This window comes from Sebastes fasciatus, chromosome 18 (assembly GCF_043250625.1).
Source record: "Sebastes fasciatus isolate fSebFas1 chromosome 18, fSebFas1.pri, whole genome shotgun sequence".
Classification (NCBI taxonomy): Eukaryota; Metazoa; Chordata; class Actinopteri; order Perciformes; family Sebastidae; genus Sebastes; species Sebastes fasciatus.
The window spans coordinates 12,833,722-12,850,785 of record NC_133812.1 but is presented as its reverse complement, the minus strand read 5'-3'; the positions used below and the strand labels follow the sequence as shown (position 1 = coordinate 12,850,785).

The 17,064-nt window shown below is 40.2% G+C and overlaps 1 long non-coding RNA gene across 1 annotated transcript; it reads left to right on the top strand.

Annotated features, from left to right (window-relative positions):
* The first annotated feature begins 57 nt into the window (after positions 1-57).
* On the top strand, positions 58-14,530 carry LOC141755709 (uncharacterized). The gene is made up of 3 exons (XR_012591324.1): positions 58-955; positions 1,124-1,186; positions 13,755-14,530. It is a non-coding gene; the product is annotated as an uncharacterized LOC141755709 (long non-coding RNA).
* The last annotated feature ends 2,534 nt before the right edge of the window (positions 14,531-17,064 follow it).

Below are 17,064 nucleotides of genomic sequence, written 5' to 3'. Positions count from 1 at the left end.
GTGCCGTATAAAAATTAAATAAAATTATTTCTATTCTATTGTCAGAATTTTAAGGTTTCTACCAAAATGGCCTGTGTTGAACAATAAAAGTATTATAAATATGCGTAGGCCTACTATTGTAACTATTTACTTACTTACTTATTTATTTATTAAACTTTTTTGCCCGGCCGCTTCCCAGAGGAGCATAAGGATGGACATAAATGGAAGTTTTGAGAGCAATCTCAAACTTTTTCATGGATGTTCAAAATAGATGTCCAATAGACCACAGACCATGGATGTATAAGATGTTGTGTCCTGTGCTTTTGCCCTGTGTGTTACTAAATAGCCTACAACTACATTAATTAAAAAATCTAGTTTGCTCCTGCGAGTTTCTCAAGATCACCATCCATCAACTGCAACCGTTTATCCCGTTAGGGGTCGCAGAGGGGCTGGAGCCGATCCCAGTTGACAATGGGCGAAGGCGGGGTACACCCTGGACAGGTCGCCAGCCCATCATAGAGACAGACAACCATTCACACTTACGGGCAATTTAGAGTCAACAATTAACCTAACCAGCATGTCTTTGGACTGTGGGAGGAAGCCGGAGTACCCGGAGAAAACCCATGCTGACACGGGGAGAACATGCAAACTCCACACAGAAGGGCCCCAAGCCAGATTTGAACCTGTGACCCTCAGTGCTGGTGAATCCACCACGTGTTGCTGTTGTAGTAGGTTACAGGTAATTCCACCTCACACAGGTGATTTCACTCTGCCTGATTAGACATGTGTTGATTGACACCTCCTTCGCTTTCCTGTTGTCTTTGTTGCACATGTTGTTGCGGTGGGACAAACTCCTGAAGGACTTGTCACCTGTTGTTTTCCCTGTCTGTGGGTAATTGGCTTCACAGGAATGCTAAAAGGAGGACAGTGTCACATGAAGCTCCCAGCATGGACAGCATCATAAAGCAGGGAGGAGGTGAGTTAATGATCCTGGACTGGTGCAGTCAGTGTATTGTCTGTCTGGCAATGTCATGACTCCTAATGGCCTGCAGGGAGGCAGATAGGTGGACAGTGAGTGATGAATGAGTGAGTTTTTATTTTGACAAATATTAATGACCTTCCTCTTCCTTGTGCTGACATTTAGGAGGTTTAAAGCAGAAGTGATGAAGGCAGCCTCACAGCTGCACCAGCAGTACTGAGACTCACGGTAAGTAAACATACAACACACACACACATGCAAGTAAAGGGCACAGTGTTGCTATTCTTGCATCTTTCCTTGAGCTTTCTTCCCACATCAAGATCACCTTTTAAATACATGCAGAAAAAGTCAGAGTGAACTGTGTGAAACGAGGTCGTGGTGGGTGTTACTAACGTGAAACCACCGCCAGCTCTTTTATTTCACAGCTTCCCTCATAAAGTGAGAATCTGTTGAATCACGTAGAGCAATGCTGCACGTCTTGATGCCGTGCTTTAGTCATCAGCTGACCTGTGTGTGATATAGTGCCGTGATGGGCGCAGATTCTGAGTGATTCATGTAGAAATTAACAGCTTTCCAACTGTGACTTGTCAAAGGCAGAGTGATGTAACCAGAGCTGAGGGTGGACAGAGGGCACATTTGTAATCACCTGTCCAATATAATTGAAATGATCTGAGGATGGATGGCGTCGTCATCTCGCCGCTTGTCCTCTTGGAATTTGCTCTCTGAGTCACATCTCTCGGTTAATGTGGATGCCACAACAACCATAAAGATTACGTCACAGAGTTTTTATCAAAGACTACACCCCACTCGGGAAGATATAGGGTAGGATTACCTGCATTTTGGGCGTAGATTTATCACTTTTGCTAAGGAGGCTTTGTCTTCATCAGTTTGTCTCTTTGTCTGTACCTTCTCAGGAAGCATATCTCAAAAAAGTGTATTGAAATTTAGAGGGCTGATAGACTTTAAGCCAAGAAACAGTTACATTTACAGCAGTTGATGAATGTCATCTTATCAATAGGAGACTAATGGAGATAGGAGACATTCTCCCAACTCTAAATATGAAAAAAAAAGTGTTTTCAGGGCTGATAAATCAATTAGTGTGTTATAATTTCATTGCATAATGCATTTTTTGACAATTACTTTCTGCAATGTCAGTTTTATGGTTGACACTGCAATCGTCTTGCTGTAAAATATGAATTTGTCGCTACAGAAATCATCAATTAGAGCATCTTATGCGAGTTGTTAGCCCTTCATACCTGCTGTGTCCCATCATGAATGGGAGACATTAATGTGACTGTGTGCTGAATATTCATAAAGCCCATTTGTTTGTTCTTCGGAGAGAAAACTGTGAATTAGAAAAAGTATTTATTAGCAGAATATTTCGGTTGTTTACTGTCTATTTAAACCTTGAATGTTTTATTGTAAGAGCTTCCCCTGAACGCCAGCAGGCAGAGTATGTCACCTCCAACATCAAACATCACAGTGGTTAGTGTGTGAAAATCATCCAAAAATGAGGAAGTCAGAGCACACTCAAAGGAGCCCTCTGCCGATTTTACACATGAAAGGTCAGTTTATTGCTATGCAGCCTGGGAAAACAGCTGTATAATGCCATCTGTCGTCTGGCGGAATAATCTTCATAAAGTCATCAGGGTCATCTCAATTTACCAAGCAGGAGGACACGATTGAGTTGCATTGTGGGAAGTGTAGGATCCAGGGTTTTGGGTGTGTGAGTCTATCTAGGGAGAACTTATTTCTATTTTATAGATTACTTACAACAAACCAGTTGTGTAGTTATTTATTTTTTGTAAGTAAACACTGCTGATAGTCCAGAAGCAGATTTTGGTTAGCTGTCAAAATTCAGACCAACTAATGTGATTATTTTAAACTTTTTTTTTTGGCATTTTTTTGGATAAATCAATGTTAAAATAAATAAATACAAGACATGGCCAGCGTCCACATACAACCGCGTGCCTCTGATGTCATGTGTTGTACAGTGTTGTGTATGCATGTTGGTGTGTGTTTGTGCGTTCGCTCTCAGAAGCCCACAGGGTTGTTCTCTGCTTTTTGCTCCGAAAGACAAAATATCCTCCTCTTTTTTCTTTTTACCCTCTTTTTTCTCTTTCTATTTTAGTCTCAGTTCCATCTGGCACCATCTGCTTTTGTGAGAGTTATGTGTGTGTGTGTGTGTGTGTGTGTGTGTGTGTGTGTGTGAAAAACAAAGTGAGTGAGTAGACTCTATATTCTGCATTATGCATGTCTGGCTTGTCCAGCTTATACCACACATATCACCTCAAGGATCTCACTCTTTTCTCCCATAAGTGCCGAATCTGCAGAACACATAGCCTACTTTAATAATAATAAAGCATGACAATCATCTCACTGAGGCTGTGGGCTGAAAGCTGGCAATTATCACAATAACAATTTTAAGAAATTGAAGGGCAGGCAGAGGGAGGAGGAGGGAGAGCCGTCCGTTGTGTTGAAGAGCCTCGGCTGCGAGGTGACTCAAACATGACTGGAATATGAACAAGCTAACCCTCCCTCCCTCCGCTCACCCACATACAGATACACAGAATCTATTAGGAAGAACGATGCTCGCGCTCTCTCATTCACCAGGGAAAGTACAAATTACAGCTCTCTCTTGTTTTAACGCCAGTAGGAACCCACATTATTCACAAATGAAAAATATGTGTATTTAGGTCCTCAGCTGATATATAATACTGTAATTAGAATCTGAGTGATACTTTTTTTTGGAGTAATATGTGTTTCTCAATTGAGGAATGTCTAATAAATGTGTATTTTAACCCTGAAGTAAACACTAATAGAGTGAAAGGTGAGAGAACTTTCCAAAACTCATGTTTTGACACTGATTACTTCTTGTGTTTTTCCTGTGCAATAGACCACCCTTAGATATAAATGGACCACTACATAACCATATGTATTTGTCTCTGTACTACAGTATAACCAACAATGGAATGTGTTAAAATACAATTTTGAAGTAGGTGTACTTTCCATTTTATGCTACTTTATACTTCAAATTTACTACATTTCAGAGGCAAATACTGTATTGTACTTTTTACATTTATTTATAGCTACATCTACAGTATATTTACTAGTTAGATGATTATTTTAGATTAGCATAAAGACTGGAAGCAGGGGGGAAACAGCTTAAATCTTGCCTTCCAGCAGCCTTACATTTTAAGTGACAACAAAGTCACTGGTGCTGGTTGTGCTGGTATGCAGATTTTGTTGGTCATGGCTAGAATGTTTCATGCAAAATGTTGAAACTCTCGCGAGATTGTTCAGGTTAGGCATTGACCTTGAATGGTTTAAGTTAGAATAGGTCATCGGGCAGCGAGCCTTGCGAGAGTTTTGGCGAGTTTCTGCAATTTGCAGGTTACCTTCTAGACACTGATTTTTGTTACCTTCAGCCAGAGCCACAGTTTAGCTGTAAAATGAGAAAGTTTGTGACGCAGCCGCCATTGTAAAAATCTGTTGAAGGAACACCAAGTTCTGGTCACATGACCGGAGCACCACCAATAGGAACGATCTCTCAATGAAACGACCTGTGATCGATTTTTTTAAAAGCCTGAAAACAGAGCCATGAGGAGGTGCAGAAGTCTAGTTTTCTCTCAGAACACTTGAATTACAATGTGCTGAAAGGTTATTATGGAATTTGCTCCTAATGATGCCAAAAATATACTGCCTACTGCCACTTTAACTAGCATTAATCAAGACAAATGTATGTTACTACAGATAAGGTGTTGGCCTCGCAGCCTGCAGCTGTGATTAAACTACTCTGTCACCTCACTTACTGCACAGCATTCAGTCAACCATGGGTTGTGTTTGACAAACTGTAATAACACTTTCTAAAAGCCATTTTCTGCTAATTTGCTGTGATAAACACCTGCTGTCAGCAGGTCTGAAATACAAGCACTGATTCATGGTTTGCTAGCCATGCTTTAAATAATATATGGCTACAATGGCCAAGAAAGCAGTGGTAGTTAGAAATATTTTTTACTGTCTGAGTTCCCTGATGCTCCTTGATTGACTTTCTGGGAGGGGTTATCACAGCAGAGGTGGTGTGGTCTATCAGACTTTGGAGTATATCTTGTTAAACTGTAACTAACCACCGAGGACAAATTAGGGGCTTCAGCCGCATCACAATTTAAAGGTACAGTGTGTAGGATTTGGCGGCATCTAGTGGTGTGGTTGAAGATTGCAACCAACTGAGTACCTCTCCGCTCACTTCTCCCTTTCCAAGACTGGTAACATGAGCCAACGGGTGCAAATTTGTGGTAATGCCGCTAGCCTCACACAGAGGCAATCCTCACCATAATAACGCTACTTTAGGAGCAACGGAAGTCAGACGGCAGCTGGCGGCACCACGGTTTTGCACTCTGCAGCTCACATTACCGCAGCTTCACAAGTGTTTCGGTGAACTACCATGGCCTTCAGGTAATGTAAAAACGCGCAAGGCTCTCTCTAGAGTCTCTCTAGAGCCAGTGTTTGGTTTGTCTGTTCTGGGCTACTGTAGAAACATGGCGGAGCAACATGGCGGACTCTGTGAAGAGGACCCGCTCCCTATGTAGATATGAAGGACTCATTCTAAGCTAACGAAAACACAACGATTCTTAGTTTCAGGTGATTATACACTAATGAAAACAGTTATGAATATTATATTCCATTTCTGCTAATGGAGCCCCCCGAAATGTTACGCATTGTTCCTTTAAGTTCCAGTTTTAGTGATGACACAGTTGCAGCTGGTGCAGTTTCCTCTCCATACAGCCTTGTAATCAGCCCATTTTCAGTGGACCAACACAAACACATTATACATCAGCAGTCGATTATACGTACATACACAATAAATTAAACATAAAAAAAGCACATCAGTGGGTCAAAGTACACAGACGTGGGCATTGACAAGAAGCGTTTCCACCCAGCAGTGGGAAAAGGTTGTTGTTGAAGCAGATTGTGGGAGTAAAGGAGAGAACAGGGTGAGAGGGGTCAGGCGTTGGTCTCTTTGTCTGAGCTGTTGTTTGAACGTGAGGATGCTCTCAGTGGCGGCTTTATAACAGGAGGAAGTTTTCACTGGGTTTTTTTTTTTTCTCTGAGGGAAGTGTTTGCGAGGCTTTTCCTCAGGCGTGATGGGTTCATTAGAGTGAGTTGTGTTTGTGTGTGCCAAGAAATGTGCGATGGTTATTTGTTTTCTACGGATGAACAGATATAGATTTTTGTGTCTGGGTTCAGTGTACATGCACCTGACACTTGGAAGCAGTAGATTTTCTCTTTCTTAACTTAGCAAGATATTAGGCAGTAGGATCCAGCCCACATTCATGTCCATATCAAAACTGCTGACACATTCTGTCAGATTGCACTGATGAGCTTCTCCAACTATGTAGTAAGATAAGAGTTTCATTGTATCAAACCCTTTTATTTGATACTATTTATGGCCTGCAGTTTTTCAATAATTGAAGGTTATAGCTCATATGGAATAGTTTGCATTACTACTGAGTCCGCCTTTCCTACTGCTCAGGGTTGAAATTGCGTACCTCCACGTACAAGGGATTCACAGGGAAACGATGCATGCATGAATTTAACATATGCTGAATATAATTACATTCACATATTTAACGTAATGTGGAAGACAACTTTAGATTGAGTTCATTATGATTGAATTGAAAATTCTTAACCGACCCTCGTTAACCAATTATTACACGTTAACTGACCATATTTGTGCCTCGCGCCAGCTGCAGTGTATGAGCACAACAGACAACTGAGTCCCCAGTTCACCCGTCCGGGAGCGTTGACTTAGCAGCCACGCTGCTGCATGTCGTGTCGCGGACATGCAGCCACTTTCCCAGTAAAAGTCACCACCGCACATTTAGTTCAGTTTAGCAGGTTGTCAGCTGTGTGTCTGCCCGGCTTAACGATAGCGATTGTCCAACAAACAGTGTGTGTATTTGTGCTACATTAGCAGCTCTAACATTGCCGGTGTCTTCTTGCTCGCCGCCGCCGTACACATACAGTCTGTCAGCGCGACGTAACTCTAACGAGTGTCCGTGTGTGTGGCGGTTGTTGGTGGTGTTATAGCTGTGAAGGTAAGTGTAGCAGTGTGTGTACATTTTATTTGTTGGTGAATAAATGCTACGAAACTACAACTCCTCCGCCCAAGCGAGCTGGAGAGACCGGGAGAGACTGGAGCCGACTTCCTGTCGGTTAATGGTTAAACGGTTAATTATTAACATCCCTATTATGATGCTATTGTCGCGCCCTGGTGGCCGAGGGGTAAAGGCCGACCACGAACCGCAACGTCCCCAATTCACATCCTACCTTTGTTGCATGTTTCTCCCCTCATTTCCTGTCACCTGTCAACTGTCACTATTAAAAAAAATGTTACCCGATCGAGAAAAGGTTGACTGTCCTTTTAAGTTCTCTTGAAACAATATTATGGTTTGTTTGACTTCACTGGAATCAGATAAATAAGTTGCCTCTGTTGCGTTTTTGACAACGTAGCCGCTCAAGGAGTGTTTGCTTCTGTCAGTGGTCAATACATGTGTCATTTTGAATGTAACTCTGGGACCGCCGTATTAAACACTCTGTTACCATCAGTAACCACAGGTTTGGCGAAATCAACCAGGACTGAAATCTGAAGGATTATAAATGAAATTAATTATTGTTTGTGTTCTTAAAAGCAGAAGACGCTTTAATGTAGTCATCTAACTGTTGTAGGTTAGAGGACAGAAAAAACGCAACATCTGCGTACAAATACAAACTACACCAATTATGGCCTTTTTCTAATTAATATCTGTTTAGATTGGATAATTAGTCTGTATGCAAACACAGTGAGAAAAACCAGACTCCGTGCAGTTGGTTATTGAACCACAAGAACAGATTAAAGGACCGTAATGAAGGTTTAGTTTCAGCCCATTAACTACAAATCGAGTATACTTAACATTACGCTATTTTTTTTTCTACCGTCAGTACAGCTTTGGTTTCAGTTCATGTCAGTACAACATTAAGATCAACTTGCAGATATAATCCATCAAAGTGAACATATAGATGCCTTTATTTTTATAAAGGCAACTAATTAAAGTGGCAGTAGGCAGTACAATTTTGGCATCATTGGGCAAAAATTCCATAATAACCTTTCAGCATATTGTAATTCAATTGTTCTGAGAGACTTCTGCACCTCCTCATGGCTCTGTTTTAAGGCTTTAGAAAATCTAGCCCGTGATGGGAGACATTGACCAATCACAGCTCATTTCATTGAGAGAGCGTTCCTATTGGTTGCTTGTTTGTGGTGTGTGTAAATAATAAATAAATAACTATTTATGTAACACCGCTTAAAACACACCGTTACACACAAATAAAACATCGAACAATGAGAGAAACCAAAGAATAATTACAATACGAAACACAGAACAATGAGAGACAGACCAAACTAAGACACACAAAAACATACTGTATGTGGATGAGGCCTATAAAAAAAAGCTTGCTTAGAAAGATGGGTTTTTAGAAGCTGCTTAAAGCAGTCCAAAGATTCAGCAGCTCTGACAGATTGGGGGAGGTGATTCAAGAGGTTCGGGGCTAGGATAGAAAAAGGCCCGATCACCTTTTGATTTGCACTTGGAGCGGGGGATGGATAAAAGACCGAGATTTGAAGATCGGAGTGGTCGAGAGGTAGAATAAGGAACAATGAGATCATCAGATCATCAGATTTGACTGAGGCAGGTGTAGAGGGAATTACAATAGTCTAGACGGGTAAAAATGAAAGTGTGACTTAATAGTTCAATATCCTTGGAAGACGAGATGCATCTGATTTTTGCAATGTTCCTTTGCTGGAGAAAACATGATTGGTACAAGTTTAGTAACATGATGGTCAAAAGTCACATACCAGTCAATGATGGTACCAAGATTCTTAGCGGTAAGAGACAGCCAGTCTTTGTGTGTGTGTGCATGGTCATTGTTGCTTCGTGTGGTTGTGCACAGTCATTATTTATCGGAAGATGGTGACATACAAAAAGGAAGCAGAGGATTTATTGACGGCTTGCTTTTGTGTCTTGTCCTCTCTCAAAGGTTTTAGTCTCTAACTAAGATTTATGTTGACTCAGTGCTAATAAATGCTGCAATTTACACTGCAGGGAAATGTCACCAGCAAATTGCTCTGTGAACATCCTGTGTGTGTGTGTGTGTGTGTGTGTGTGTGTGTGTGAGACCAGGCATGTCTATGGGTGACTGGGTGTGTGAGTGTGAGTGCATGTGTGAATGAGCTGCAGACACGCAGATACTGGAAGCAAAGAAAATCCGTTGTTTGATCACGTTAATTTGTTTTTTTGTGTAAATGAAGCCTTAAAAGCATCTTGAGTCGCGCTACATTTCCGTCACTGTATAACGCAGGCGTGAAAGATTGGATCTGAAATTATATTTGCTTTCACGCTCTGCTTTGCTTCAATCAGGGAATAAAAGTCACAGATTTATAAAAAAAGCTGCTCAAAGATTTCATCCCTATTAGCGAAACACACACACACTTGCAAATGTACCCAAACATTCCCACCCACGCAGCACATAACGCATTAGCAAATATCAGCTGCTGTCTGGCTGTTAGACTCTGTAGAAGAAACTTCCAAAGCCACAAATGGGCAAAGTGCAACCACAACCGAGTGTTTACCAGAGTCCAGGCTGCTTCACACACTCAGACACCAGCTGCACTGAGGCTCCAACGGACTCAAACCTCTATTCTCAACAGACTAACATGATGTAGAATACGTTCGAGCAGAGTACATGTCACATCAAGGTGTTTTGTTTTTTTATTTGCACATACACACACATACACAAACACACACACACATGCTGCTAAGCAGGTGGGATTCCTTCAAAGTGAATTGAAAATGGTTTATAGTCACAGAAATTAGTCACCAGCACTTAGTCGAGTGAGCTCTGACTAAGCACTGAAAATAAAACACTTTGAATTTACTTTTAGTAGTGTGTTAGTGTGTGTTAGTGTGTGTGTGTCAAGATGGAAATGCAGTGTGATGATTAAGGCCCTGGTCATTGTCAGTCCTAGACAAAAATAAATCGTTCGTTTTATTCTTGAATCATTATTCTACTGTAGTCGCCCCTTCAGATTCCTTATCGGGAACAGCATCTTCAGCAGCATCGGTTCACTGATAACTGCACAAAGTTATTCTGTGTGTAATTGGTTTAAAGGGTTTTGGAAATCCGCAGCTCTAATCAGCTGGAGACACACTGCTGGCAATCAGCGATCTGCACAGAACAGTTTCAACTAGAACACAGCTGCAAAGCGCATTTGCATGGAAATTATATATTTCTGTTGCTGTGCTGACTAGAATATTTAGTGTTTGCAGAGTCAAAAACAGTACAAATGAATCTGTAATAGTGCCGCTTGAGATTTATTGAAATTGTGATGTGGTCATACATGAACACACATTATTCTGCAAGTTTTGTTTTTTTTCCCATGAGAGACTTCTGTATTTAGTTTTTTTTTTTTTTCGAAGCTTCCTCTCATGTGACGACAGTTGTGGGGTTGTTACTTCTATTGCTGGCACTGTGAGAACAGTTTTCGAGTGTTAAACTCTTTTAGAATATATAGGTAATAACATTTGTTTCTGATCTTTATAATTGTTGCTTATTTAATCATGAATATTTAATGTGATACAGGATTTGAGACAACGTTTTCTGGGGCTTCAATGTAAAATACAAATAATAGAAGAAGACAGAGGGGTGTTTATCATGTGATCGAATCTATTCTTGTTTCCCCTCATTAGGTTCATCTTTTTAATATGTGTTGAGCACTGTCTGTGAACATACAGCGCTCCTGGAAGAGTAACACTCTGAATAAAATCTTCCACTGGGGCTCTATAAGATCATTTGATTGCAGTGAAACAACTTAAACAACCTGATGCTGCTCTCTTTGTTCTTGTCCATCTGTCTTCGTCCTCCACAGAGAAAATGGTAGTACTAATTACTCTGACAATTATGTCAGTAATTGCTTCCTCTCTGGCATCATTACGCTCCATACTGCATTCTCCAAACACACACACACACATACACACACACTCACACATACACTCACACATACTCTCGTCTGCTAGATTTTTAAGATGAATCCAATCTTGACCTCATTTTGATTCAACACCAAGGGCAACACCTGCTTCTGTCACTTTGGTCAATCTATCACTACTCTCCGCGTTTTCTGCCCTTCCCTTCTCACCTGTTTTTCTCTCATCACCCACTCATCCTCTTCTTCCGCCTCTCAGCTCCTGGTCAAAGAAATAAGATCGTCAGACGAGATTCAGGATGATGAGGTTAGGAGATCATCACGCTCTCACACACACACGGATAAACTTAAAGTCAGACAGGCAGGCACACCGGATGCACCTGGTTACCATGGTAACCCCCTCTGTGTCTGTGTTTGTTTAGTTCAGAGCTTCCCATTCAGCAAAAGTTAATGTGAAGGAAGGGCGGAGGAAAGACTTGAGTGTGCATACTTGTTTGCGACTGCGATATTGAGTTTACAAGACAGTGTGCATGTGTGAGTGTGAGTGTGGGGGAAATAAACTAAAAGGGAAAAGATGCTATATCTCTTTATATAGGGAAATCTTTCACGACTGTAACTTTGGCATAAAACCAACTAGTTAAATATATAACTTTTTAATAGAACAATATCTTCTAAAAGTAGCAGAAAGATGAATATTCTTTATTCTTTTTTTAATAAAGTGATGACTTACATATATGACCAATTGCTTATTGATAAGGTCACAGCAAACTCTAAATATAACTGAGAGCACGGTTTTGGTGTTCACCTAGTAGACTAGACTTGGAGAAAGTTTGTGACCCGGCAGCCTTGTTGAGATCAGTTGAGGAAATACCAAGCACCGCCCACCAGCCGGAGCACACTTTCTCATTTTACAGCTCAACAGTACACTACAAGATGTTTCTGAAAACACTTGAGGTGAGAAATAGGCATTACAGTAACAGAATATTGATTCATATTTGATCAGCGCTGCCTAGTTTGACCGTTTCATCAGAGTTTGTGAGTGATTGACAGCTGCCTCCGTTGAATGAACAGCCAATAGGAACGCTCTCTCTCTCTCTCTGAAATGACCTGTGATTGGTCAAAGTCTCCCGTCACGGGCTTGATGTTTTTAAAGCCTGAAAACAGAGCCATGAGGAGGTGCAGAAGTCTAGTTTTCTCTCAGAACACTTGAGTTACAATATGCTGAAAGGTTATTAGGGAATTGTTGCCCAATGATGCCAAAAACATTCTGCCTCCTGCAGGTTTAACAGATATTTATTTAAATGAAAATTTTCAAGATTGCCACTTTAAATTAGCAGGTAATATTTACCATGTTACCCATCATAGTTTAGCATGATAGCATGCTTAGCTCTAAACATAATGTGCAGCTGAGGCTGATGGGAATGCCATTAGTTTTGCAGGTATTTAGTCATAAACCAAAGTATTGGTCAAACTGAAATGACCTGATGATAGCACTAGCTGAAATGTCATAGGATCTTCAAGTTATTAGAATTTATCCTCTAGGGATCTGGAATATCTGCAGCAAATTTCACGACGATCCATCCAATAGTTGTTGAGACATTCCCCCTCTGAACCAAAAATGTCAACCTCATGGTGTTGCTGGAGGAAAAATCAGGGATCATCAAAGAAGACCGTAGGATAATACATCCTCTGGGAATCATGAATGTCTCTACAAACTTTGATGGGAATATCTATAATAGTTGTTGAGAGATGACATCCATAGAGCCCAAAAAATGCCTATGGATTAGTTTTAGTGTATACCACATGTCTTCCAATCCTGCATGTTTGGCTTGACGCATGTTGTGGGAGAAAAACCTTCAGCTGAGCCAGATGTCTTCAGGCTCCCTACCACACGCAGACTGAACCCAGAGTAAAAACACGCATACATTTAATCAATCCAGTACATTTTTTTTGTTTTCTAAATAAAAAAGAGTGGAGAAAAAAACAGAACACTAAAATTAAGACCGGTTCTGGGACTGACACTTGAAGAACAGTGAAGACGAGGAGGTTCAAGTTATAGGAATATCCACGTTCGATACAAGATGACACATTCACACCGTATACCAGTCCATCTACAGCACCTATAAGCCTTATATACCATGCCATGCTATATATAAACCCGGGCTGCCCACGCAACGCTAGGCGAGCTGAAACAGAAACACACATATGGACCATGCTGTGATGTGAAAACTCCCCGTGCATCCGCATCCCACAAGGCCTACGTGTTGCCACATTACATTTAGGGATGGAGTTTAATGGGTGAGCCACAGGCCCAGCAGCACACCAGATGACCTACATCTCAGCTGGGCCTTATAGAGAGATCATGCAATGACTCACACAAGCAGAAAGAAGAAAGGGATTAAACGCCCAGAGTACATGGCGTTAGTTGTGATGTGATTAAGTCACAGTTGACCTAGTATACATGAAACTTTAATGAAGAGGAATAATTATATTAAGCTCCCATATCCTGAAAACTGAAATCAATATATCTCTACATAAAGCCGCTCTCCTCTGAAGCCACAAACAAGGACGGGTAAGAGTTAAATTTGCACTGTCATCACGATGGAATTCACAAGAGATGTTCAGGTCTCTAATGTACTTAAGTAACAGCTTGCATAATGTTCATGTAATTCAGTTACGGCCGACCCGGTGAAAATGTAATGTAATTGGGAGTGGATGAGTAGGAATGATTGATTATCAGTCTTAACATTATTGTTTTTCTTCTACGTATTTCATCAGGATTCAAATACTGTGCTCGAGGGAATAAGAACAGCCTTCAACATGAGACGATGAAGGGCTAAGAGAGACTTCAACCTCACTAAGGATCTTCCCAAGTAAGACTTGATAATGAAGGTACGAGGGTAGAGGATCGCCCTCAACCTAAATTAGTCTTGAGTCTAAAACTGCATGATTGATGGAGTTAAAACAACTTAAATCTGCAATGATTGATTTTTTTTGGGCTACTACGGGGAAGCGGAAACAAGTTGTGAACACAACATTGACATATAACTTAAACCTTGTTAGAATCTTCATATACATACATACATGAAATTTGACCTCTGCATATAACCCATCCTAAGCATTTAGGAGCATTGGGCTGCTGTAAAGCGCCCAAGGAGCAACTTGGGATTCAGTGTCTCTCTCAAAGACACTTCAATATGCAGAGAAAAGGAGTCAGGGATCGAAACGCCAACCTTGTGGTTTAAAGGACATGTTCAACATGCTCAACCCACTGAGTTACAGCTGCGATTAAAGTTGATTTGCCGAGCTTGTTAGAAAACTTTATATATAAAGTATAATTACACATCCAGCAGTTATGGAGCAAAATTATCATTCATTTGGAGTTCAGTTTCTGGCTACCTGGCAAATACATGTCCAATATTCACATGCTATACTGTGAGTTTTTTTTACTTTTCTTTCAACATACTATACTGTGTCTTTTTTCAACATAATATACAATGACTTTTTTATTTTATCGACAAACTATACTGTGACCTTTTTTTTCCCCCAAAAAAATTACTTTTTTATTTTTCGACATAATACACTATGACTTTTTTCAACAAACTATAATATCACTTTTTTATGACTTTTTTTTTTACATACTATACTATGAATATTTTTCGACGTACTATTATGACGTACTATTATGACTTTTTTTTATTTTTTCAACATACTATTACTTTTTTTTTTACATACTTTACCGTGACTTTTTAAAAAAGAAAATGCTGACATACTATGACTTTTATTCAACATACTCTAATATGACTTTTATTTTTTCGACATACTATATGGAAAATGTCATGGTATATAGTATGTCGAAAGATTTCATTGAAAAAAAGTCATAGTATGTCGAAAAATGTCATGTCATGAGTTTTGAGGGCTAACTTCAAACAAAGAAGTCAAATATAATAACAAACACTACATCAGTGTATCTGGTCAGATAGCTCAGTGTGTAGATATCTGCTTGGGATACTGGAGGTTGTGGGTTCGATCCTTATCTGACACAGTTTGTTTTCAGGTCTAACTTCTAATGACGAAGTCAAATATACAAAGAGAACAGTCCTGAGTGTGTGTGGCATTGGTGGCTTGGTTGCTAAGTTGCCAGTTCTGGCTGCGGCAGAGCAGGGTTCAATCCCCACCCTCACATCGATGCCCGGTGCCCGACAGAGAGATACAGCTGGGGGTTATGCAACAGAAATTAATTTGGTTTTACTGCTACTACGCTGGGATGCATCATCAGTGATGTTGTATGTGTTCAGGGAACTCTAGTTGTTGTCCAAGATCCACTCTCAGCTGCCAGTATGGGGCTGTGGACAGTCGGCATTATCTGTGGTAGGGAATGGGGCTTCTCTCCAGCCTTGAGGAACGGGATGGTTTTCTTCCTGGGGTGGTGTTTGCTGGACTGAATGGCTGTGGTGACTGTTTCCACAACTGCCTTGAGCACCTGGTTGTGGAAGGAATCCTCTACCAGTATAAATAAAGGGTTAGTTTTCTTTATATAATATTATTTATACTGTGTTTTCTGTTGCATAACCCCCCGGTTGTATCTCTCTGAAACCCTGGGAGGAGACGCTCGTCTCACTCCACTGTCGGGTACCGGGCATCGATGTGAGCGTGGGGATCGAACCCTGCTCTGCTGCAGCCAGAACCGGGAACTTAGCAACCAAGCCACCAATGCCACACACACTTGTGACTGTTCTCTTCGTATATTTGACTTCGTCATTAGAAGTTAGACCTGAAAACAGACTGTGCCACATAAGGATTGAACCCACAACCTCCAGTATCCCAACCAGGTAACTAACACACTGAGCTATCTGAGCAGACACACTGATGTGGTGTTTCTTCTTCTATTTTACTTTTTCATTTGAAGTCAGCCCTCAAAAATCACTGTCACATAGGGATCATACCCTCAACCTCCAGTAATCCAACCATATACTGTATCTACCACCATGAGCTATCTCACAAGATATAGTATGGCATAGTATATATGTCAAAAAAATGAAAAAAAGTAATATTATAGTATGTTAAAAAATGAAAATAAATAATAGTGTAGTATGTAGAAAAAAGTCAGAATGTATGTTAAAAAAATTACGACAGCACAGTCTCCTTTACTCTCTACAAGCCCTGCTTTCAGCTGCTTCCATCAGTAGAGGGGACACTGTGTCCTCACCCATCTGTGGCCTCACCCGTTAGCTGCTTGCAGCATTAAAAAAAGGTCATACTATAGTAATATTCACAAAACAAATATTTAGTATAGTATGTCAGAAAAAGTCATTGTAGAGTATGTCATTAAAATGTTATAAAAAAAGTCACTATACTATGTTATGAAAACGTCATAGTACATATAGTATGTTGTTAAACGGTCATTTAAAAAATCATACTATAGTATGTCATTAAAAAAAAGTCAGTACAGGACGTCATTCAAATGACAAAAAGGTCATTGTATAGTATATGTTAAAAGTCATAAACAAGTCATAGTATAGTATGTCATTAAAACATTATAGTATGTAATAAAAAGGCATAGTACATATATGTTGTAAATAGGTCATTAAAAAGTCACATGTCACAAAAACATAATAAAGAAGTCATAGTATAGTACAGCCTCCACTGTACTCTTCATGTAGTGCTAATTAGCAAATGTTATCATGCTAACACACTAAACCAAGCTGCTGAAAATTATAAACATGCATGTTGATGCATTATCTCAAAGACATCTGACATTCCAACAGGTTTGGTAAAAATAACCAGTTTTGAATAGTGATTATATTTGGTAGAATGAGACTGAAAAACATCATCAATGCCTCAATTCTCCCACTTTTCTGTAACACCTAAAGGCACCGCTTTAATTATGATTTGATTTACTGACCCAACAAATATACCCCCAGGATTTGGAATCAAGTCTTCCTCTCACCATTAGTTTCATTGCCAATTGTCAAATGGCAAAAATCCCAGATCCCAACTCGCCGCCAAGATCCTAAGTGTTCTTGGCTCAAAGCTGTGCTTTCCACCAAATATAATGGATATCTGTTCAGATGTTTTAGAGATATCC